Source organism: Crinia signifera, chromosome 2, assembly GCF_055691185.1.
Source record: "Crinia signifera chromosome 2, ASM5569118v1, whole genome shotgun sequence".
Taxonomy (NCBI): Eukaryota; Metazoa; Chordata; class Amphibia; order Anura; family Myobatrachidae; genus Crinia; species Crinia signifera.
The window spans coordinates 335,188,348-335,214,908 of NC_139218.1; the positions used below are offsets into that span (position 1 = coordinate 335,188,348).

The following is a 26,561-nucleotide window of genomic DNA, read 5'->3' on the forward strand; positions in this document are numbered from 1 at the left end:
TGGGCAATCACATAACACACACATACACACTGTGGGGTGAATAACAATCACCCCCTTACCTGGCAGCTCACATTAGTGACATTCCGGACAGCACGTTCCGCCTCTGCTCCCATATACACAGAACTCAGTGAGGTCAGGGACGTGTGTCTGATGCATTTTTGGGATTGTAGTCCTCAGCTCCAGTCACTGTAGTAAGACCTGGGATTATGGTAAGAGGTCATTACTACAGGAATATTGAGCCCAATTCAGACCTGATCGCTGGGCTGTGTGTGTGTGTCAGGTAAATGCCGCCCCACACACACAAAATCCCACCCAAGCATTTGGCTGCGAATACCATCCACAATCACTCAACACCAAATGGATTCCCCCGATCACAGCGCAGAGTAAACCAATACATACTCGGCGCTGTAATGGCTGTGGGGAGATGACGCCAGCGGCCGTCCCTCCCAATGGCCGGACATCAACTGAGTTTTCCAGGGAACTCTCACGACGGTGTGAAGAGGGCGCGATGAATCACCTAGTTGTCTATAAATGGAGAAAGTTCAGCACTGTTGCTACTCTCCCTAGGAGTGGCCATCCTGTAACACAGTGCAGAATGCTCAATGAGGTGAAGAAGAATCCTTAAGTGTCAGCTAAATACTTGCAGAAATATCTGGCACATGCTAACATCTCTGGTGATGAATCTACGATATGTAAAACACTAAACAAGAATGGAGTTTATGGGAGGACACCACGGAGGAAGTCACTGCTGTCCATAAAAAACACTGCTTTATGTTTGAAGTTTGCAAAATAGCACCTGGATGTTTCACAGCACTATTGGCAAAGTATTCTGTGGACAGATGAAACCAAAGTTGAGTTGTTTGGAAGGAACACACAACACTGTGTGGAGAAAAAAAGGCACAGCACACCAACATCAAAACCTCATCCCAACTGTGAAGTATGGTGGAGGGGGCATCATGATTTGGGTCTTTTTGCTGCCTCAGGGCCTGGACAGTTTGCTATCGACAGAAAAATGAATTCCCAAGTTTATCAAGACATTTTGCAGGAAAACTTAAAGACGTCTGTTCACCAATTAAAGCTCGACAAAAGATAGGAGATGCAACAGGACAATGACCCAAAGCACAGAAGTAGATCAACAACAGAATGGCTTCAACAGAAGAAAATACTGATTTCAAACCACTTGAGATGCTGTGGCATGTGAAATGCCGCTATTGGTGGATTCCTGTGAGGTCAGCAGTCTGACCCCGGAAACCAACAAGCAGCACGCTGGAGCTGCGGACCAACGGACACAGGCACCATCCCAGCCTGTGCTCCACACTTCTACAGCCTGCAATCCACACTTGTCCAGTGTGTATTCCACACTTCTACAGCCTGCTTTCCAGCAATATGTCCTCTCTCTGGACAGATGAGGAGATGAGGGAATTGCTCAACATTAGGGGTGCTGCTGCTGCAATGCTGTGTATAATCTCCACCCCTCACTTTTATTTCCTTTGTGACATCATTATTGTGAGCCATAAAAAAAGCCAATTTTTAATGACACACATAGGTTTTCCAGCCCAGACACGGGTTCAGTGTGTAAGCACCAATCCTAGGAAAACCCGGGTTGAAGTGCAGTGTGAAAGGGGTAATTTAAGAGTCTGACACGGCTCTCCACAAGGACAAACCCATGTTCAAAATGCAGGGTTGGACACGGGTTTGCGGTCTGAAAGTAGTATGAATGGTATTACATGCTATTTAATATGGTTTGCACCTGCAATGTGAAAGGGGTTTAGTGGTTTAGACCCGTTTTAAATACCATTTCAAAATACCAGGTCTTAAACGTTTAGGCAATGTGAAAGCAGCATTATTGTCTAACAGAATGATGATCTTGCCATCCAAAATTGCATGACACCCGCAGCACTTTACAGCAGCAATATCTGACACAAAAGTGATCCCTAACCCATAATGTAAGAGAACACTTTGTGCAAATCGGGATACAAATTGGCCTGGTGAAGGGTGGGAGTCGATGTGCTGTTGCTGGGGTTTAAATGCCCAAATTGATTTTCCTCCTATATGTAAATGCCGCCCCACACACACAAAATCCCACCCAAGCATTTGGCTGCGAATACCATCCACAATCACTCAACACCAAATGGATTCCCCCGATCACAGCGCAGAGTAAACCAATACATACTCGGCGCTGTAATGGCTGTGGGGAGATGACGCCAGCGGCCGTCCCTCTCAATGGCCGGACATCAACTGAGTTTTCCAGGGAACTCTCACGACGGTGTGAAGAGGGCGCGATGAATCACCTAGTTGTCTATAAATGGAGAAAGTTCAGCACTGTTGCTACTCTCCCTAGGAGTGGCCATCCTGTAACACAGTGCAGAATGCTCAATGAGGTGAAGAAGAATCCTTAAGTGTCAGCTAAATACTTGCAGAAATATCTGGCACATGCTAACATCTCTGGTGATGAATCTACGATATGTAAAACACTAAACAAGAATGGAGTTTATGGGAGGACACCACGGAGGAAGTCACTGCTGTCCATAAAAAACACTGCTTTATGTTTGAAGTTTGCAAAATAGCACCTGGATGTTTCACAGCACTATTGGCAAAGCATTCTGTGGACAGATGAAACCAAAGTTGAGTTGTTTGGAAGGAACACACAACACTGTGTGGAGAAAAAAAGGCACAGCACACCAACATCAATATCTCATCCCAACTGTGAAGTATGGTGGAGGGGGCATCATGATTTGGGTCTTTTTGCTGCCTCAGGGCCTGGACAGTTTGCTATCGACAGAAAAATGAATTCCCAAGTTTATCAAGACATTTTGCAGGAAAACTTAAAGACGTCTGTTCACCAATTAAAGCTCGACAAAAGATAGGTGATGCAACAGGACTAGGGATGCCAATCCCGGGGCATTTTTTCAATCCCGGGATTGAAAAATGCTCAATCCCGGGATTCTCGGGATTGGCATCCCTAATACAGTTCTGCTCCACACATACCCACCCCCACACAGGCTGACCCGCACATTTACTTACATTAGCGGGTGGGCGGCCGGGAGTGGGTTCGGAGGTGCACGGTACCTCCAGGCTCGTGCACCTCCTTTTTAGCAGCCAGGCCGCAGGCCGGAAAGAATGCGGGCGGGCAGAGGCAGGCGGGCGACGTGCGAGGAGACTGGAAGGGGGCGTGCACAGCAGAAGGCTGCGCAGCTAGACCTCTACTGTCACGCTACGCATCGCCGCGCGCAGGGGTCAGGATTCGGGAGCCGGGCAGTGTCTGAGCTAGTGCTCAGACGCTGCCCGGCATTAGACTGCGCATGCGCAGTCTAATCCCGAAAATCACGGGATTGGATAATCCAATCCCGGGATTGAAATCCCGGACTTTTTTAGGCCAAATCCAGGGATCCCGAGATTGGCCACCCTAAACAGGACAATGACCCAAAGCACAGAAGTAGATCAACAACAGAATGGCTTCAACAGAAGAAAATACTGAGTTCAAACCACTTGAGATGCTGTGGCATGTTCCTGAAGAGAGCAATTCACACCAGACATCCCAAGAATATTGCTGAACTGAAACAGTTTTGTAAACAGGAATGGTCCAAAATTCCTCCTGACCGTTGTGCAGGTCTGAAAGCAAGGATTATACTCACGATAATACCTTTTCTTCGGAATACTTCATGGCAGCCATTACATTGGGTTCATCCCTCTCTCCTCTCCAATTAGACAGGTAGTTTTTTCCCCTAGGATCCAGCCCCTTCCTCTATATAATCTGGCACCTCCCCATAGACCGTAGTCTTTGACTGTCTCCGTCCTGATCCTAGGGAAAAAACACAAATAGGGAGGGCCCAAAAAATTTTTGGGCTGCCATGAAGTATTCCGAAGAAAAGGTATTATCGTGAGTATAATCCTTGCTTTCTCCTTCATACTTCATGGCAGCCATTACATTGGGATGTACCAAAGCAGTAGGGTGGGTTATACTATACCTCAAGCCAAGACTTGCTTAAGAACCTCACTTCCAAAGCTTGACCCCGCGACATCCAATGCATAATGCTTAGAGAAGGTATGCAAGGAAGACCAGGTGGCTGCTTGACAAATTTCCTTAGCTGACACTTTGGCCTCTCTCGCCCAGGAAACCGCCATTGCCCTTGTCGAGTGAGCCTTAATACCCTCAGGAACTTCACGACCAACCTTCTTGTAAGTGAACGCAATTACTTCCTTTAGCCACCTTGACATTGACTGTTTTGACGGAGCCAACCCTTTCTTTGCCCCCTGGGGAATCACGAATAATGCTTCTGACTTCCTGAACCCCGCTGTCCTGTGTAGATATATCTTGACAGCTCTCAAGACATCTAAGGTATGCAATTTTTCCTCTTTCTTCGTCAGAGGATTTTGGAAAAAACAAGGCAAAACAATTTCTTGACTTAGATTAAATGAGGAAACCACCTTGGGTAGAAAGGACGGCCTAGTCCTCAGCACTACCCGATCCGGGAAAATCTTCAAATACTGTTCTTTAATGCACAGAGCATGGATCTCTCCCACTCTTTTTGCTGAAGTTATTGCAACTAAAAATAACATCTTCCATGTTAGAAACTTTAACTTCGCTCTGTCCAATGGCTCAAACGGAGCCTCCATTAGTCCATTCAAAACTAAATTAAGATCCCACTGGGGGATTATTGACCTAACTCTAGGCCGGATTTTCTTGAGAGCCTGGCAAAATCTTTTAATTAAACTATGCTCCGCTAGTTTCCTGTCTAGCAGCACACTCAGTGCCGAAATCTGGACCTTGAGTGTTGAAGCCGAAAGCCCTTTGTTAAGCCCATCACAAAGGAACTGTAACACTTGAGGAATGTTCGCCTTAGGAAAAGTGAACTTGTCCTTGGACCATTTTGCGAACACCCGCCATATTCTGTAATAGATTTCTGACGATATTTTCTTCCTCGCTTGGAGAAGTACTTCAATGACTTCTGGGGATAAATTTTTGTCTCTTAGTTGCCGCCTTTCAATTTCCAGGCCGCTAAATTCAATTTGTGAGGCTCTAGACAATTGACTGGGCCCTGCTTGAGCAGATCTTGAGTCACTGGAAGAAACACTGGACCCGCAATCGCCATGCTCTCTAACATGGGGAACCAAGCCCTCCTGGGCCAGTAGGGTAGAATGGCTATGACCTGGACCCCCTCCGTTCTGACCTTCCACAATGTCCTGTGAACGAGGGAAATTGGAGGAAACACATACCCTAGGTGAAACTCCCAACTGTGTGATAGGGCGTCCACTCCGCTCGACCCCCAAGCCGGGTATCGCGAGTAGAACCGTGGCAGCTTCTTGTTGACTGCTGAAGCCATGAGGTCCACCTCCGGTTGACCGAATTGCTCTACTATTTCTTGAAATACTGAATCCTTCAGTTCCCATTCGCCCGGAACCACGCTTGTGCGGCTCAAATAATCTGCGAGCCGATTGTCCTCCCCCAGTACATGGAGTGCTGATATGGACAACAGGTTTTCCTCGGACCAACACATGATGTTTCGCACCTCTTCTAAGAGCACGTGACTCCGTGTACCTCCTTGTCTGTTGACATAGGAGACGGTAGTGGCGTTGTCCGAAAAAATGCGCAGGTGCGCCCCTCGGATATCTTCGCTGAAGAATTCTATTGCCTTCCACACGGCTCTTAGTTCTCTGTGATTGGAGGAGAACTCTGACTCATGCCGGGACCACAGACCTTGACATGTCTTGCCCAGACCATGAGCTCCCCAACCCATGGCGCTGGCGTCTGTGGTGATCACACTGTAACGGGGACTTGCCAGTGAAGACTTTCTTGGTACTAGCTGATCGGCCTCCCACCATCTTAGGGATTCTTTGACTGCCACTGAGATCTTTATCTTCCTTTCCAGCGGCACCAGTCTTTTCGAGTAACCTAGAAGGGACCACTGGAGAGGCCTCATCCTCCATCTGGCCCATGGGATTATGTCCACCGTGGACACCATCATCCCTAAAAGGCTCAGTGCTGACCTGAGTGGTACGCGATCCTCCTCGTAGATTTTTGAAATTAGCTGCTGGATCTTCTCGCATCTCTTTGCGGACAAGGACACTTGAAACCTCACGGTATCCACCAGCACTCCCAGAAACTGGAGACTCTGTGTTGGCTTTAGACAGCTCTTCTCCCAATTTAATAGCCACCCGTGTTCCTGAAGAAACTGAATGGTGTAGTCTCTTGCTGTGACCACCTCTTCCTCTGAAGATGCCACGATCAATAGATCGTCTAGGTAAGCCCATATAATGACTTTCCTTTTTCTCAGTTCTTCTATCAACACCACTAGAACCTTGGTGAAGACCCTTGGTGAAGAGGTGAGGCCGAAGGGCAGACAGGTGAACTGGAAATGATCGTGACCTATGCAGAATCTCAGATATTTTCTGTCGTCTGGGGAAATGGGAATATGGAAGTAGGCGTCTTTTAGGTCGATGGAGACCATAAAATCGTTTCTTCTCAACCCCATCAGGATCGATTTTGTAGTCTCCATGTGGAATTTTCTTTTCTTTATGCGCAAGTTTAATTTTCTTAAATCTAATATAGTTCTGTAACCTCCAGAACTCTTGCTGACTATGAAGAGACGAGAATAAAAACCGGCTCCTTTCTCTTCCTCCGGGACTCTCACCACTGCTCCTGATGCGATGAGTCCCTTTAAACTTAAATTTAGAGCTTCCCTTTCTATCTTCGAAACTGGGATCTCTGAAACACAAAATTTTTGCCATTCTTGGCCTTGACATGAACTCTAGAGGATAGCCAGTCCTGACTACCTCCAGAACCCATCTGTCTCGGACGGTTTGTTCCCAGACGCGAGCGAAGCCCAACAGCCTTCCTGCTACCTGAGCCTGCTCCACCATGGGACCACCGTCACTGTTTCTGTGTGGCTCCCGAACTTTCGCCTCTTTTCTTGACGTATTGCCGAAAAAAGGCTCTGGACGTCCCCTGGGCGTATCTGTCCCGGACAGACCTGCCCGGCCTGTAGGACTTGGCCTGTCTATACGCTTGTCTGGAAGAATATGAGGAAAACCTCCCTCTTCTGTCCTGAGGTAATCTGACTGATTTACCACCTGACATTCTTTGAATCATCTGATCCAAACGACTGCCGAAAAGGAAAGCACCCTCATAGGGCAAAGTCGCTAGCTTGTTCTTCGAATGGGAATCTGCTGCCCATGACTTAAGCCATAAGGCCCTACGGGCCACCAACCCCGATGTCAGGGATTTTGCTGCAAAGTCAAGACCATCTAGGGAGGCCTCACACATATAGTCTACCGCCAGCTGAACCTGGGTAAGACTCTTGCAAATTTGATCACGGGAAACCCTTTCCTGTATGTCTTCCTGTTATGCAGAACACCAAATCCTGAGTGCCCGAGAAAGGGAGGCCATGGCCACTCCTGATTTTAGCGAGACTGAGGCAGAGATATACAATCTCTTTAGAGCACTCTCCATTTTTTTATCCATTGCGTCTTTCAGTGACGCACCATCCTCCAGGGGAATGGTAGTACGAGTCGTCACTTCTGACACTGCTGCGTCGACTTTAGGTATATTACACCATTTAATGAATTCTTCATCCTCAATGGGAAACATCTTTTGAATTCTCTTAGTCGACCCCACTCTTTTGTCGACACCTTGCCACTCCTTAGCTAGGATATCCTTCACAACTTTATGTACTGGAAAAGATCTCCCTTTTTTGGAACGATCCTCAAACAATGCGTCAAACTCAGATTTTGCAGGCTGTTTATAGTTAAGTGTCCTATAAAGATTTTTAAGCACTGCCTCTACCAACTCCACATTAAATAGACGCTCGTCCTCCAATACTTCGCCTGACTCAGCTGATGAGCCACCAGACTCCTCCTTGTCCACATCATCATGCACAGACACATCCCCGTCATCCTTATCAAGGCTAGTCTGGGACCTGGACCTCTTATTCCCTGCATACTCCTCCTTGGAAATAAAGTTTTTCTTCATCCAGTCCCTCATCTCAGCTAATTGGGCTGATATATTCATTCCAACATCCTTTTTTGTAAGACACTCTAAACATAGCACCGTCTCTCCAACAAAGGCTCTATCACATCCTGGACAGTCTTTAGTATTCTTAGTTTTAGCCACTTTCTTTCTGGGCACTGAAGGCACACTACAAAAACAAGAAAAAAGATACTAACTATCTGACTGACAAATGGCATGTTCTAACAGCGTGTCCTCTGTAAGAGGACTTACCTGGGCGGCGGTGTAACACCTTTCTGAGAGGCATCCTCCATGGCAACAATTCCGGTTAGAACAATCCAAAATGCTTCTGCAGCCGTATCGCCTTGCGCCTGTAACACCGACCAGGCGCCTTTTAAATACCCGCTGCTTCTAGCAGCCAGCGTCCTCCTCCCGCCGGCGCCAGCCTGGCGCGCACTTCCGCATAGCTGGAACGCACGCGGCCGTGACCCGCACGCCGCGTGCATCCGCCGGAAGTGACGCGCGCGCCCCTGACGGCACCTGAGTCCGTAAAGGTGATACTTACATATGTTAGGCGGGGAGAGACGCTGTGGGTTTCCATGATGTCCTTGCCACCGGCCCCCGGACACACTTTAGGCTTAAGGCACCGCCAGCCTTACCGCCCAGGTCTCCGATAGCATAACCAGCCTACCGGGTAATAAAATAAATAAGCTAACTCTAACTGACTACCTGTCACAGACAGAAGGAGACAGGAAAAAGACTACGGTCTATGGGGAGGTGCCAGATTATATAGAGGAAGGGGCTGGATCCTAGGGGAAAAAACTACCTGTCTAATTGGAGAGGAGAGAGGGATGAACCCAATGTAATGGCTGCCATGAAGTATGAAGGAGAAATGCAACTATAGGAAACGTTTGGTTGAGGTATTGCTGCCAAAGGAGGGTCAACCAGTTATTAAATCCATTAAGCTTGCAGCAGGGCCCTCTTACCTCCAAGTCTGTCTGTTGTTACCCAGTTTGTTTTAGCACTGTCTACAATTGTAAAACGCAATGGAATCTGCTGCGCTATATAAAAAAAAATGTAAAGAAAAAAATAAATAAGGGTTTGCATACTTTTTTCACCCTGCACTGTGAATGTTTACATGGTGTGTTCAATAAAAACATGAGAACATATAATTGTTTGTATTTGGGACACTATGGAAAGCCATCCACCCCGTCTCTCATCTACTGATAATACCAGATGAGCAGCAGCCGCTGACGATGATGCAGGAGCGCACATAAGTGCTCACCACTTCCCCGTACACACTGGTAGGCTTTTGAGATGAAAGAAACTCAAACGACAAAAACTGAGCTGCTTTCAGCTGAAAATTGCCCAGTGTGTGTTGGCCTTAAATCTGCTTAGACATGCTACCACCATAATGCAAAAAGTACTACATCCAAAATAGTTCCATGCATTACTGAAGTGCTTAAGTAAAAATACTTGTTATCCTTTCTTACATTAAGTAAGAAAGGATAACAAGCATTGGGCAGTACAGATGGTGTAATGGTTAGCATTTCTGCCTCACAGCACTGAGGTCATGGGTTCAATTCCCATCATGGCTCTAACTGTGCGGAGTTGTATATTCTCCCTGTACTTGCGTGGGTTTCCTCTGGGTACTCCGGTTTCCTCCCACAATCCTCAAAAATATACTGGTAGGCTAATTGGCTCCCAGCAAATTAACCCTAGAATGTCTGTGTGTGCATGTACATGTGGTAGGGAATATAGATTGTAAGCTCCACTGGGGCAGGGACTGATGTGATTGTTCAAATATCCTCTGTAAAGCGCTGCGGAATATGTATGCGCTATATAAGAAACTGTTAATAAATAAAATTAAGTGAAATTTCTAACTATGGGCAACATATACCCCTTTCACACTGCAGCTCTTAAACAGTAAATTGCCATTTTTTTAGCATTTCAAAAAGGGTAGACCTGCAGTGTGAAAGCTTCAGGGTGCTTTAACCGTTTAACAAATACCGGCACTATTAAACGGTTAAAAAGCAGTGTCCTACCCGTTTTTTTGGCAGTGTGAATGGCTCTATTTCTATGGCTTGAAATGTGTTCATTGGGGGTTAAATGGGTTGAATGTGTGATACCGCTTTCAGACCACACTGTGAACACAGGTTATTGCCGTGTTCGCGGGGCTTAAACACGGGTGAAGGTGCGGTATGAAAGTGCCACACTCAGAAAACCCGTGTTGAGCAACACAGCTTTTCAACCCTGGTCTTTACCAGGGTTGTACACGGCTCTAACACATGTTTCTGTGTGGTCAGAAAGGCCCAGACCCGTGTCATCCGACACTGCTGTTTATGAAATGCTGCTATTGGTGCATTCCTGTGAGGTCAGCAGTCTGACCCCGGAAACCAACAAGCAGCACGCTGGAGCTGCGGACCAACGGACACAGGCACCATCCCAGCCTGTGCTCCACACTTCTACAGCCTGCAATCCACACTTGTCCAGTGTGTATTCCACACTTCTACAGCCTGCAATCCACACTTGTCCAGTGTGTATTCCACACTTCTACAGCCTGCTTTCCAGCAATATGTCCTCTCTCTGGACAGATGAGGAGATGAGGGAATTGCTCAACATTAGGGGTGCTGCTGCTGCAATGCTGTGAACAATCTCCACCCCTCACTTTTATTTCCTTTGTGACATCATTATTGTGAGCCATAAAAAAAAGCCAATTTTTAATGACACACATAGGTTTTCCAGCCCTGACACGGGTTTAGTGTGTAAGCACCAATCCTAGGAAAACCCGGGTTGAAGTGCAGTGTGAAAGGGGTAATTTAAGAGTCTGAAACGGCTCTCCACAAGGACAAACCCGTGTTCAAAATGCAGGGTTGGACACGGGTTTGCGGTCTGAAAGTAGTATGAATGGTATTACATGCTATTTAAAATGGTTTGTACCTGCCATGTGAAAGGGCTTTAGTGGTTTAGACCCGTTTTAAATACCATTTCAAAATACCAGGTCTTAAACGTTTAGGCAATGTGAAAGCAGCATTATTTACTAACAGAATGATGATCTTGCCATCCAAAATTGCATGACACCCGCAGCACTTTACAGCAGCAATATCTGACACAAAAGTGATCCCTAACCCATAATGTAAGAGAACACTTGGTACTCTTTACCTAGAACGGCGCCCACGATGTCCATCGCGGTCATCGGGGGTAAAAAATCGCGGGCATCGCATGCACTAAAAAATACGGGTGCGACGCGATGCCCGCGATTTCCCATAGGGATCAATGTTAAAAGTGTGATTGGACGCGATTTTACTGTTCAATGCCCGCGATTTTTTCATAGGAAACAATGTTAAATGGGCCACAGAGCCCTAATAGTCCCCCTGAAGTCTGAAATGGCCCCCACAATTGTTAACGCCACCCCACGATCAACGTGAACCCGAAGCGTGGCGAGCGCAGCGAGCCCGCGAGGGGCGGCGGTACGCGTCCTCCGACCTTTTCATACCCCCACTATCCACGTCGACGTGGAGTTGAGAATAGAATAGTGTGGCGAGCGCAGCGAGCCACCGAGCCCGAAGCGTGGCGAGCGCAGCGAGCCCCACGAGGGGACGCGGATACCTGTGAAGCCCGCGAAGGGACGCGTTTACCTGTGAAGGTATCCGCTGCGCTAGCCACGCTTCGGGCTCGGTGGCTCGCTGCGCTCGCCACACTATTCTATTCTCAACTCCACGCCGACGTGGATAGTGGGGGTATGAAAAGGTCGGAGGACGCGTACCGCTGCCGCTCGCCACGCTTCGGGTTCACGTTGATCGTGGGGTGGCGTTAACAATTGTGGGGGCCATTTCAGACTTCAGGGGGACTATTTGGGCTCTGTGGCCCATTTAACATTGTTTCCTATGGAAAAATCGCGGGCATTGAGGCATTGAACAGTAAAATCGCGTCCAATCACACTTTTAACATTGTTCCCTATGGGAAATCGCGGGCATCGCGTCGCACCCGTTTTTTAGTGCATTTGATGGTCGCGATGCCCGCGATGGGCGCCGTGCTAGGTAAAGAGTACCGAACACTTTGTGCAAATCGGGATACAAATTGGCCTGGTAAAGGGTGGGAGTTGATGTGCTGTTGCTGGGGTTTAAATGTCATGGCAACAGCACTTCTTACCCTTTGCTGGCTATTGATTTTCCTCCTATATGCTGGGAAAATTAACTCTTTTTGCAGGATTTTTGTTCCACCCAAGACAAAATCCACTACAACTTGCCATAACTATGGGCCTTATTCAGAGGTGTACGCTATTCAAATGTTTTTGCAGTTTAGTGATCAGCAATATGCAAATGCATCTACAGTAAGTTACACTGCACTCCCACCAGGTGAAGTACTTTAGTGTAGGGACGGCCATCGATGATTTAAAATCGTCAATGGTTTAGGGCCGATGCTGAATACTTTTTCCATCGATGGCACCCCAAAACCTTTCAGTTTTGTTTCAGTGTCAGGACATACAGCATAGCCCCACCCCCAACACCAGTGAAGTCCGACCCACGGGCCAATCAGTCAAAACAAATGGATGACCATCGATAGGTAAAATTATCGATGGACATCCATTGCATAGTTTAACACTATCAATGGCCAGTTGCACTATTGGCATCGCTACCTGAGCGATGTTGGTTGCTGTGTGTGGTGACAAATATGCATGCATTTCTCAGCCTACAATCCCAGCAACAGAAAACAATGCTTTTAACCCTTTCCCGACCGGGCGTTTTTTGTTAATTTTTTTTTTTTTCCTCCTCGCGTTCAAATAAGCGTAACTTTTTTAATTTTCCGGCTATATAGACACATGAGGGCTTTTTTTTTGCGGGACAAGTTGTACTTTTTAATGGTACCATTTACTATACCGTATAATATTCTGGGGAATCAGGAAATAATTCAATGTGGGGTAAAAAGGAAAAAAACCGCAATTCCACAATTTTGCGCTGGTTACGGTTTTTTTGGAGTTCATAGTTCGTTTAAAATGATGGTTTATCTTTATTCTATGGGTCGTTACGATTCCGGTGATACCAAACTTATATAGTTTTCGTTACGTTTTACCACTAAAAAAAAAATAGAAAATTTTACGTTTTTTCTAATTTGCGTCGCGTCGATATGTTCTGCGGCTTATAACTTTTTTATTTTTCCACCTACGGACCTGGGTGAGGGTTCATTTTTTGCGGGCTGAAGTGTACTTTTTAATTAATACCATTATGGGATATGTGCGACTTTCTGATCTCTTTTAGTTAAATTTTTTTGGGTAGGCGATGCGACCAAAAAACGTAGTTTTGGCGTTGGGAATGTTTTTCCGTTTACGCCTTTAACCGTGTGGGATAACTAATGTTATATTTTAATAGATCGGACTTTTAGGAACGCGGCGATACCAAATAGGTTTAATTTTTTTATTTTTTATTTATTTTTATTTGTGAAATGGGGAAAGGGGGGTGATTTGAACTTTTAATATTTTTTTTATTTTTAAACTTATTTTATTTTTTTTTTTTACTTTTACTACAAGGCCCCCTAGTGTACTTGACCACTAGGGGGCGCGAACGCCTGTACTAGGTTCAGCCATAGAGCTCTATGGCTGAACATAGTGGCCAGCACAGGGGTCTACATTAGACCCCTGGCTGCCATGGCAACCGATCGGCACCCTCCGATCTCGCAGCGGGGGGCCCCGATCGGCGCCGGAGGGGGGCGCCCCCCCTCCGATCAGCTATTTAAGCACTGCGGGCGCTTTGCCCGCGGTGCTTAAAGGGTTAAACGGCCACGATCGGCGAACTCGCCGCTCGTGGCCGTGAGAGCAGGTACCTGGCTGTAATATACAGCCATTACCTGCTCTCTTTCAAGCCAGCTCACTCCGTGAGCTGGCTTGATTCCCCCGCAACCGACTCATGACGTATATATACGTCATGTGTCGGGAAGGGGTTAAGCACACGTAATCAGTCATTTGATTGCTCATATGACCGGCTTCATTTGAGTTGCAGTTTTCAGGCAGTTTAGGTGCATATAATCAATTGTGCGATGACCGGTCATGTACAGCAGCTGGAGTGTGTGCACACTGTGTGTCCATAAACCACCAATTCATGAGTCTGGGACTTCCGGGAAGTTGAAGGGAAGTCTGGACACAATCATGATTGTGAGCAGGTCGTCCTGATGTATGGCCAGCTTGAGGCTACTCGGTTGATTATCAAACCATCTGCGACAAGTGTGACATCTGTGCATGCAGACACTTAAGGTGCCCATACACAGTATAATTGCCATGTGCGATGAGATGCGTGCTCCCGCTCACATCCCATCGCACAGCTCAGAAAGTATGTGCTGCCCATACTTTTTTTTGGTACTTGTGGAGTATCACGGATCCCACGACCTGCATCGTATGCTAAAAATCGCATTGCATCGCATGTGGCATACAATGGCATACGATGTTTTACCGATTTTTTAGCATTTTTGCTCAAAAATCGTATGCCATCGCATGGCATCGTATGCCATATGTAGTGGCATCCGATGCGATACGATGTTTTACCGATTTTTGAGCATTTTAGCTCAAAAATCGTATGCGATTGCATCGGATGCCATACGATGGCATGCAATGCGATGGCACCCGATTTTGCACTGAAATGCATCAGAATGCATTGAAATGTGCACCACCCCCTGTATCAACGTCAACCCGAAGCGTGGCGAGCGCAGCGGTACGCGTCCTACGACCTTTTCATACCCCCACTATCCACGTCGGCGTGGAGTTGAGAATAGAATAGTGTGGCGAGCGCAGCGAGCCACCGAGCCCGAAGCGTGGCGAGCGGACGCGGATACCTTCACAGCTATACGCGTCCCCTCGCGGGCTTCACAGGTATCCGCGTCCCCTCGCGGGGCTCGCCACACTATTCTATTCTCAACTCCACGCCGACGTGGATAGTGGGGGTATGAAAAGGTCGTAGGACGCGTACCGCTGCGCTCGCCACGCTTCGGGTTGACGTTGATACAGGGGGTGGTGCACTATGAAAAATGGCATTTGGGGGCATTTCACTACTTTAATACACATTTCAATGCATTCTGATGCATTTCAGTGCAAAATCGGGTGCCATCGCATCGCATGCCATCGTATGGCATCCGATGCAATCGCATACGATTTTTGAGCTAAAATGCTCAAAAATCGGTAAAACATCGTATCGCATCGTATGCCACTACATATGGCATACGATGCCATGCGATTTTTGAGCAAAAATGCTCAAAAATCGGTAAAACATCGTATCGCATCGTATGCCACTACATATGGCATACGATGCCATGCGATGGCATACGATTTTTGCGCAAAAATCGGTAAAACATCGTATCGCATCGTATGCCACTACATATGGCATACGATGCCATGCGATGGCATACAATTTTTGAGCAAAAATGGTCAAAAATTGGTAAAACATCGCATCGCATGCCATCGTATGCCACTACATATGGCATACGATGCCATACGATGGGAGCCGGGATACTCCACAAGTACCTTTTTTTTAACTAGATTGCATCACATGCAATTGCATGGTTGCCTACCTGTCCAGAGAAAATGCACTGTTCCTTGACTTCCCTGGTAATGTATATTTGCCATCACCTTTCTTGTCAATTACCTAGCTCCAGGGAAGTCCAGGAACAGAGCATTTTCGCCCTCATGGAGAGGGTCAGGGATGTTATTGTACCGAGTTACATTACAATCCATTTCCAGGTGGCAGCATTAGCACGTTTTAATACAGTAGTTACCTTGTGGATTGCTGCTAGAAATGCAGTAACATCTGAATCAGACCCTACCGTACTTATACAATATGATCACCCTACTCTCTATGCTCTAATATTGATTCATATGGGCTTCTATCAGTAACCCAAACCAGAGTACGCGCTTACGTGTGTACAGTACTGCTAGCGGGTAGATTCATTGTCGCTATCCCACTAAACGAATGGTTTAGGATTTAATGTACCTGCCCCTTTATTAAGCTGTAGAGCTGTGGCCTCTGGCGGGGAGCAGGCGCGGCCGTGCGCACACTCGTGTAGCTTAGCTTCCTATATACTTCGCACACAAGCGCCCGGTACCTCCGCCGTGTAATAGCTGCCGTCACTGCCGCAGTGCCGCCTGGGGACGCGTCTCACGACTACAGGGCCAGGCTGCTGCTACACGGGATTCAGAACTACTTCCGTGACTGCGGTACAGCGGGCAGCGCTGGTACCGCCCACTTCCCGCACTCGTCCAATCAGCGGCACAACTTCAAACCAGCCATTAGCCGTGTGTAGCGCTGCAGGTCATGAGAGAAGGGGCGTGATTGGACGAGGCTAAACGAAAACGAAATTGACTTCTCTATTCCGGCCGGCCAGCTAGCTTATGGTGTGAGATAGAATGGTTTATGGCCATCAATGGCTCCTGCTCTAGAAGCCATCGATGGCAACCATCGATGGGGGATGTGCCGATGGCCATCCCTAGACCGAATAAGAAAAAGCCTTTTTCTTATTCGGTCTAGGGATGGCTATCGGCACATCACCCATCGATGGTTGCCATCGATGGCTTCTAGAGCAGGAGCCATCGATGGCTATAAACCATTCTATCTCACACCATCGATGGTTCCTGCCATCGCTTAGCCGCGCATACGCAGAGCAACGGGAAGGGTCGCTGCGGGCAGCCTGCTCGGCCGGGATCCGTGCACATGCGCAGAAGAAACTTTAGCTATCAATCCAGTTTGTTTCTTTTGCGCGTGCGCGCACCTTCCGGTGGGGTGGGCCGCCCGCAGCGATGTCGCTGGACGCAATGACGCTGCGCACGCAGTGCGCATGCGCCCACAACTTTTACCATCGGAAGCCATCCATCGATGGCATAAAACTATTCGACCATCCACTATCGATGCCCAAAACATTGAGCACTAGGTCCCAACCATCAATGTTTTGGGAACATCGATAGTCGATGGCCATCCCTAATTCGGTCAGCTTCAGCTTCTTATTCACTTCTTATTCATAACCCTCTGAGGCACTTATGTATTATATAGCTTTCCTTCTGGACTTGTAACTTGGTGGGACTGCTTTGCTATTACTGGTGCCTGTCCTTGTGTTTCCCTCCTATGTCCTATAGATTGTAAGCTTGCAGCAGGGCTCTCCTACCTCCAAGTCTGTCTCTTGTTACCCAGTTTGTGTTATCACTGTCTACTATTGTAAAGCGCAACGGAAACTGCTGCGCTATATAATGCTGCTTTCCCACTGCAGACCAGTTTAAAGTACTGGTAATCTTAAATGGTATTTAAAACGGTATTAGCATTCCCACTGCAGCAGATTACCGTTTTAAATACCATTTAAGTACCATTCCCATTGCAGTGAACTGTGTAAAATTTAGAGTGCCTAACCCCCCCCCCCAGTGTAAAGAGTGCCTAATCCCCCCCCCCAAGTGTAAAGAGTACCTGCCCTGTGCCCCCACCTCCCCTCCCCTTGTACTTACCTGCACGGGGATGCAGGGCAGTGGGGAGGCAGCGGGGGTCCATGCAGGGTACAGGCAGTCCCAGTGCCTGATGAGACCTAGTAGTTCTCACTTTGCGCATATGTAATGAGTGCACGTGCATAATAATGAGCCACTCATTACATATGCACATATGTAATGAGCGGCTCTTTATTATGCACGTGCTCTCATTACGCATGCACAAAGTGAGAACTACTAGGTCTCATCAGGCACTGGGACTGCCTGGAGGCTAAATAACGTTTAAGAGGCATTCCCATTGCCTCTTAAACGTTAATTTAACGTGTAGGACTGTGCTTTAACCCCTTCCCGACATTTGACGTATATATACGTCATGGCCGGGATGTACTTCCCGACACATGACGTATATATACATCATGACTTCAAAGTGCCACTGCGTCTCGAGACGCAGTGACAGAGGGACGATGTCTGCTGTCCCTGACAGCAGACATGTCCCTGCATGCCCAGGGGGGGCTGCGATGCCGCCCCCCCGTCGGCGATCGCTGTGATTGGCTGTTCAGTGTGAACAGCCATTCACAGCGTTTTCCTGTGTTACCGGCGAATCAGATGCTCGGTAACACAGGTGTCAATCACCGCCGGGCGTCAGCGGGCATGAGGGGGTCATCGGTGACGACGACACCTCACCCCACCTGCCCCCAAGGCTGTGATTGGTCCGTGGGACCCACGGACCAATCACAGCCAAGGCGCGTGATTTAAACTAACGGTGACTGCGCTGCAGACGCCATTCCGGTCTGGAATTGCGTGCAGAGCAGTCACCGTGCCAATCTGTCGTGATACATACCTGATCCTTGCCTGAAACTTACCTGATCACCGCTGATCACCGCTGGTAGCGTGCTGCCAGCAGCTGGATACTTCCTGGATCTTGTGACTTCTGTGTGTGCTGCTGCAGCAGTGTCATAGAGTCACAGATCGTGAGAGATAGGGACAGATAGTGACAGAGAGTGATAGAGAGTGATAGAGAGTGATAGAGAGTGATAGAGCGTGATAGAGAGTATTAGAGAGTGATAGAGAGTGCTATATTTTGTGTCTGCTGTACCCCCTTTTGTGCTGATCACTATATCTGAGGTGATCAGCAACTTTTTGGGGGTGCAGAGTTTTTTTTTTATATATATATATATACCTGTCAGTTGCAGCAAAGGTTGTGCTGCCTGTGCAACTGACTGCTGCCCCCCCTTTTGTGCTGATTGTGCTGATTAATTAACTGATCAGCAACTTTTTGGGGGTCCAGGTTTTTTTTTTTATATATATACCTGTCAGTTGCACCAAAGGTTGTGCTGCGTGTGCAACTGACTGCTGCCCCCCCTGCTGCCCCCCCTTTTGTGCTGGTCAGTTTTAATTAATTAATCAGCAACTTTTTGGGGGTCCAGGTTTTTTTTTTTATATATATACCCTGTCAGGTTGTGTGTCTGCTGCCCCTCACTGCTAATCAGTGGTGCATCACTGCATCACTGATCTTCAGTTTTTTTTTTTTTTGGAGAGTGCAGTGGGGTTTTGTTTTTACACCCACGTTGCTTGTGTGGGTGTCCTGTGGCCGCTGAGCGCTGATCAGTGACGTACAGTCACTGAACAGCATTTTTGGCACAGGGTTGATATCATTTTTTTTTCTGCAGTTTTTTTAAATTGTTTTTTTTTTTGGAGAGTGCTGTGGAAATTTTTTTTAAATTGTTTTTACACCCACGTTGCTTTTGTGGGTGTCCTGTGGCCGCTGATCAGTGACGTACAATCACTGAACAGCATTTTTGGCACAGGTTGATATCATTATATCATTTTTTTTCTGCAGTTTTTTTTAAATTTTTTTTTTTTTTTGTTTTTGCACCCACGTTGTTTTTGTGGGTGTCCTGTTGCCTTTGAGCGCTGTTCAGTGACGGACGTTACTGACCAACATCTGTGCTCAATTTTTGGCGCAGGACCTTTTTTTTTTTTTTTTAACCCCTTCAATTATTTATTTTTTTATTGGGATCAAATTCCTGTATAAAGTATTTTTTTTTTCTGCACTACATACACACTACACACTACATACCCCCCGTGTTGAAATAAAGTTTGTACCCCCCCCTACACTATACACGTGTTGAAACATTACACTTACAGAAACACAAAAATAAAAATGGCATCCCAAATGTCATCCCAAATGTCATCCCAAATGTCATCCCAGTCATCCAGAAGTATGTATTCAGCGGAGGAGGCATATGCCATGCTTGCCTCTGACTCTGACTCTGACACAGCCAGTGATGCAAGCGGGGAATTTGAAGGATTCGCCTTAAGCTCCTCTTCCTCCTCTGCTGATGAGGGACCCCCTCAAAGACGCCCCCGTAGAGCAGCTGAGACCCCCCCCCAAATGATTGATCCCGTATGGACCCCACCACCAGACAATTTTGAGCCCCAGGTTCCTGAGTTTTTGGCCATCCCAGGAATCCAATTTGATTCAGCAGGTCTCAGAGAAATTGACTTTTTCAAATTATTTTTCTCTGATGATTTTATAAATTTAATGGTGGACCAAACTAATTTATATGCCCAGCAGTTTATTGCTCAAAACCCCACGTCATCATTTGCTAGGTGGACCCCTGTAGATGCAGTAGAGATGATGACGTTTTGGGGTCTGGTGTTACATATGGGCATAGTAAAAAAGCCAGAAATTAGGCAATATTGGAGTACAGATGTTCTGTACAGCACCCCACTTTACCGTATGGCCATGACTCGGACTCGTTTTGAGAATTTTTACATTACACCGATAATACACTGTGCCCACCCAGAGATGATCCCACCTTTGACCGGCTATTCAAAGTCAGGCCGGTCATTGATCATTTCAGTGCCAAATTTGCAGAGATGTACATCCCTGAAAAATGTATTTGTATTGACGAGTCCCTTATACATTTTAAAGGAAGGGTTAAATTCCGCCAGTACCTTCCCAGTAAGAGGGCAAGGTATGGCATAAAAATGTATAAGCTGTGTGAAAGCACCTCAGGGTACACCCACAGGTTTAGGGTATATGAAGGGAAGGATTCAAGAATTGAACCGCCAGAATGCCCCCCCTCCCTCGTAGGTGTTAGTGGAAAAATTGTCTGGGATTTAGTGCACCCCTTCCTGGATAAAGGTTATCACCTCTATGTGGATAACTTTTACACTAGCATCCCCCTGTTTAAGGCCCTTGGTTCAAGAGGTACAGCAGCTTGCGGTACTGTGCGTAAGAACCAAAGAGGCCTCCCAAAAACGCACATTGCCCAAGTAATGAGAAGGGGTGAAAGCAGGGGAATATGCACCGAAAATATGTTGTTGGTCAAATATAAGGACAAGAGGGATGTCCTTATACTGACAACAATTCATGGAGACAGTACCACCTCCATCCCTGTACGAGGTACCAGTACCCACACCTCAAAACCTAATTGTATCCTAGATTACAATAAGTACATGGGCGGAGTGGATCTTTCAGATCAGGTACTGAAGCCGTACAGTGCCCTGCAGAAAACAAAAATCTGGTACAAGAAGCTGGCCGTGTATATCATCCAGATGGCACTGTATAACGCTTACGTGCTATTCCGTTCTACCAGCCAGAGGGGGACATTTATGCACTTTCAAGAGGAAGTCATAAAGGGCCTAATATTTGGGAACCAGCAGGCAGAGGGCCCCAGTACTTCTAGTACTGGCCCCCGTATTGTACCAGGGCAGCATTTTCCTAACGAAATCCCCTCCACTGCAAGAAAGGGCAGGACACAAAAAAGGTGCAAAGTTTGCTATAAAAAGGGAATAAGAAAGGAAACTATTTTCCACTGTGAAACTTGCCCCGACAAACCCGGCCTATGTATAAAGGAGTGTTTTAAAATATACCACACATCTATGGATTATTAGGTTCATCATTTCACCGTGCTTCGGGGGTCTTGCTAATGCCACATAGCACCCACCATTCATTCCACCAGAATCTGAGCTGCAAAATCCAAAAATCACTCCTTCCCTTCTGAGTCCTGCCATGCACCCAACTGGTATTTTTTGGTCACATATGAGGCATTGCCATACTCGGGAGAAATTGGGGCACAGATTTTGGGGTGCTTTTTCTCCTTCATACCTTCTGAAAATGAAAAATTTTGAGCCAGAACTGCATTTTTGTGTAAAAAAATGTAATTTTTCACTTGCACAGCCCAGTTGTATCAAAATTGGTGAAACCCCTGGGGGTTTGAAATGTACACTATACCCCTAGATGAATTCCCTGAGGGGTGTAGTTTGCAAAATGGTGTCACTTGTGGGGGGGTTCCACTGTATTGGTGCTTTGGGGGTCTTGCTAATGCGACATAGCACCCACCAACATTCCACCAGAATCTGTGCTGCAAAATCCAAATATCACTCCTTCCCTTCTAAGTCCTGCCACTTTTTGGTCACACATGAGGCATTGCCGTACTCGGGAGAAATTGGGGCACAGATTTTGGGGTGCTTTTTCTCCTTCATACCTTCTGAAAATGAAAAATTTTGAGCCAGAACTGCATTTTTGTGTAAAAAAATGTAATTTTTCATTTTCACTGCCCAGTTGTATCAAAATTGGTGAAACCCCTGGTGGTTTGAAATGTACACTATACCCCTAGATGAATTCCCTGAGGGGTGTAGTTTGCAAAATTGGGTCACTTGTGGGGGTGTTCCACTGTATTGGTGCTTCGGGGGTCTTGCTAATGCGACATAGCACCCACCAACATTCCACCAGAATCTGAGCTGCAAAATCCAAAAATCACTCCTTCCCTTCTGAGTCCTGCCATGCACCCAAATGGTATTTTTTGGTCACATGTGAGGCATTGCCGTACTCGGGAGAAATTGGGGCACAGATTTTGTGGTGCTTTTTCTCCTTCATACCTTATGAAAATGAAAAATTTTGAGCCAGAACTGCATTTTTGTGTAAAAAAATGTAATTTTTCATTTTCACTGCCCAGTTGTATCAAAATTGGTGAAACCCCTGGGGGTTTGAAATGTACACTATACCCCTAGATGAATTCCCTGAGGGGTGTAGTTTGCAAAATGGGGTCACTTGTGGGGGGGTTCCACTGTATTGGTGCTTGGGGGGTCTTGCTAATGCGACATAGCACCCACCAACATTCCACCAGAATCTGAGCTGCAAAATCCAAAAATCACTCCTTCCCTTCTGAGTCCTGCCATGCACCCAAATGGTATTTTTTGGTCACATGTGAGACATTGCCGTACTCGGGAGAAATTGGGGCACAGATTTTGGGGTGCTTTTTCTCCTTCATTCCTTGTGAAAATTAAAAATTTTGAGCCAGAACTGCATTTTTGTGTAAAAAATGTAATTTTTCATTTGCACAGCCCAGGTGTATCAAAATTGGTGAAACCCCTGGGGGTTTGAAATGTACACTATACCCCTAGATGAATTCCCTGAGGGGTGTAGTTTGCAAAATGGGGTCACTTGTGGGGGGGTTCCACTGTATTGGTGCTTGGGGCGTCTTGCTAATGCGACATAGCACCCACCAACATTCCACCAGAATCTGTGCTGCAAAATCCAAAAATCACTCCTTCCCTTCTGAGTCCTGCCATGCACCCAAATGGTATTTTTTGGTCACATGTGAGACATTGCCGTACTCGGGAGAAATTGGGGCACAGATTTTAGGGTGCTTTTTCTCCTTCATTCCTTGTGAAAAGGAAAAATTTTGAGCCAGAACTGCATTTTTGTGTAAAAAATGTAATTTTTCATTTGCACAGCCCAGTTGTATCAAAATTGGTGAAACCCCTGGGGGTTTGAAATGTACACTATACCCCTAGATGAATTCCCTGAGGGGTGTAGTTTGCAAAATGGGGTCACTTGTGGGGGGTTCCACTGTATTGGTGCTTGGGGGGTCTTGCTAATGCGACATAGCACCCACCAACATTCCACCAGAATCTGAGCTGCAAAATCCAAAAATCACTCCTTCCCTTCTGAGTCCTGCCATGCACCCAAATGGTATTTTTTGGTCACATGTGAGGCATTGCCGTACTCGGGAGAAATTGGGGCACAGATTTTGGGGTGCTTTTTCTCCTTCATACCTTCTGAAAATGAAAAATTTTGAGCCAGAACTGCATTTTTGTGTAAAAAAATGTAATTTTTCATTTTCACTGCCCAGTTGTATCAAAATTGGTGAAACCCCTGGGGGTTTGAAATGTACACTATACCCCTAGATGAATTCCCTGAGGGGTGTAGTTTGCAAAATGGGGTCACTTGTGGGGGGGTTCCACTGTATTGGTGCTTGGGGGGTCTTGCTAATGCGACATAGCACCCACCAACATTCCACCAGAATCTGAGCTGCAAAATCCAAAAATCACTCCTTCCCTTCTGAGTCCTGCCATGCACCCAAATGGTATTTTTTGGTCACATGTGAGACATTGCCGTACTCGGGAGAAATTGGGGCACAGATTTTGGGGTGCTTTTTCTCCTTCATTCCTTGTGAAAAGGAAAAATTCTGAGCCAGAACTGCATTTTTGTGTAAAAAATGTAATTTTTCATTTGCACAGCCCAGTTGTATCAAAATTGGTGAAACCCCTGGGGGTTTGAAATGTACACTATACCCCTAGATGAATTCCCTGAGGGGTGTAGTTTGCAAAATGGGGTCACTTGTGGGGGGGTTCCACTGTATTGGTGCTTGGGGGGTCTTGCTAATGCGACATAGCACCCACCAACATTCCACCAGAATCTGAGCTGCAAAATCCAAAAATCACTCCTTCCCTTCTGAGTCCTGCCATGCACCCAAATGGTATTTTTTGGTCACATGTGAGGCATTGCCGTACTCGGGAGAAATTGGGGCACAGATTTTGGGGTGCTTTTTCTCCTTCATACCTTCTGAAAATGAAAAATTTTGAGCCAGAACTGCATTTTTGTGTAAAAAAATTTAATTTTTCATTTTCACTGCCCAGTTGTATCAAAATTGGTGAAACCCCTGGGGGTTTGAAATGTACACTATACCCCTAGATGAATTCCCTGAGGGGTGTAGTTTGCAAAATGCGACATAGCACCCACCAACATTCCACCAGAATCTGAGCTGCAAAATCCAAAAATCACTCCTTCCCTTCTGAGTCCTGCCATGCACCCAAATGGTATTTTTTGGTCACATGTGAGACATTGCCGTACTCGGGAGAAATTGGGGCACAGATTTTGGGGTGCTTTTTCTCCTTCATTCCTTGTGAAAATTAAAAATTTTGAGCCAGAACTGCATTTTTGTGTAAAAAATTTAATTTTTCATTTGCACAGCCCAGGTGTATCAAAATTGGTGAAACCCCTGGGGGTTTGAAATGTACACTATACCCCTAGATGAATTCCCTGAGGGGTGTAGTTTGCAAAATTGGTGAAACCCCTGGGGGTTTGAAATGTACACTATACCCCTAGATGAATTCCCTGAGGGGTGTAGTTTGCAAAATGGGGTCACTTGTGGGGGGGTTCCACTGTATTGGTGCTTGGGGGGTCTTGCTAATGCGACATAGCACCCACCAACATTCCACCAGAATCTGAGCTGCAAAATCCAAAAATCACTCCTTCCCTTCTGAGTCCTGCCATGCACCCAAATGGTATTTTTTGGTCACATGTGAGACATTGCCGTACTCGGGAGAAATTGGGGCACAGATTTTGGGGTGCTTTTTCTCCTTCTTTCCTTGTGCAAAGGAAAAATTTTGAGCCAGAACTGCATTTTTGTGTAAAAAATGTAATTTTTCATTTGCACAGCCCAGTTGTATCAAAATTGGTGAAACCCCTGGGGGTTTGAAATGTACACTATACCCCTAGATGAATTCCCTGAGGGGTGTAGTTTGCAAAATGGGGTCACTTGTGGGGGGGTTCCACTGTATTGGTGCTTGGGGGGTCTTGCTAATGCGACATAGCACCCACCAACATTCCACCAGAATCTGAGCTGCAAAATCCAAAAATCACTCCTTCCCTTCTGAGTCCTGCCATGCACCCAAATGGTATTTTTTGGTCACATGTGAGGCATTGCCGTACTCGGGAGAAATTGGGGCACAGATTTTGGGGTGCTTTTTCTCCTTCATACCTTATGAAAATGAAAATTTTTGAGCCAGAACTGCATTTTTGTGTAAAAAAATGTAATTTTTCATTTTCACTGCCCAGTTGTATCAAAATTGGTGAAACCCCTGGGGGTTTGAAATGTACACTATACCCCTAGATGAATTCCCTGAGGGGTGTAGTTTGCAAAATGGGGTCACTTGTGGGGGGGTTCCACTGTATTGGTGCTTGGGGGGTCTTGCTAATGCGACATAGCACCCACCAACATTCCACCAGAATCTGAGCTGCAAAATCCAAAAATCACTCCTTCCCTTCTGAGTCCTGCCATGCACCCAAATGGTATTTTTTGGTCACATGTGAGGCATTGCCGTACTCGGGAGAAATTGGGGCACAGATTTTGGGGTGCTTTTTCTCCTTCATTCCTTGTGAAAATGAAAAATTTTGAGCCAGAACTGCATTTTTGTGTAAAAAATTTAATTTTTCATTTTCACTGCCCAGTTGTACCACAATTGGTGAAACCCCTGGGGGTTTGAAATGTACACTATACCCCTAGATGAATTCCCTGAGGGGTGTAGTTTGCAAAATGGGGTCACTTGTGGGGGGGGGTTCCTAAATTTTAGCATCTTATGGTGCCTAGAAACCTACATGGTGCCTAAAAAATAATCTCATAAAAAGGAGGCTCCAAAATCAAGTAGGTGCTCCTTCTATTATGAAGCCTGTGGTTTGGTCAACGTGCACACTAGGGCCACATATAGGATATTTATGAAAACAAAAGAATTGGGGGAATCAATTTTTAGTCACATTTCTCTAGTAAAATCTACTGTGTTCCTTAGAAAAATGTATTAAAATTGCAAATCTGCAAAAAAAATGAAATTTTGAAATTTCACCTACACTTTGTTTTAATTCCTGTGAAACACCTAAAGGGTTAACAAACTTCCAAAATGCTGTTTTGAATACTGTGAGGGGTGCAGTTTTTGAAATGGCATCATTTATGGGGGTGTCTCACATACAAGTCCCTCAAAGTCACATCAGAACTGAACTGGTCCCTAAAAAAATCAGTGTTTGAAATTTTCTTGAAAATTTGAGAATTTGCTATTCATATTGTAAGCCTCCTAGTGTCCAAAAAAATTAAAAGGAAGTTG

At 46.2% G+C, this 26,561-nt stretch overlaps 1 protein-coding gene across 3 annotated transcripts in view; it reads right to left on the bottom strand.

Moving 5' to 3' along the window:
- LOC146057802 (E3 ubiquitin-protein ligase TRIM7-like) overlaps positions 1 to 16,162 on the bottom strand; it is a 42,984-nt gene extending 26,822 nt beyond the window's left edge. The window contains exon 1 of one of the 3 annotated variants that reach the window (XM_083169494.1): positions 15,919 to 16,162. The gene's annotated coding sequence lies outside the window, so the exon portion shown is untranslated. Of the gene's footprint in view, positions 1 to 59; positions 1,194 to 15,918 lie in introns of those variants that run through there. The other 2 variants (XM_083169495.1, XM_083169496.1) reach the window with 2 other exon arrangements.
- Positions 16,163 to 26,561: the final 10,399 nt, after the last annotated feature.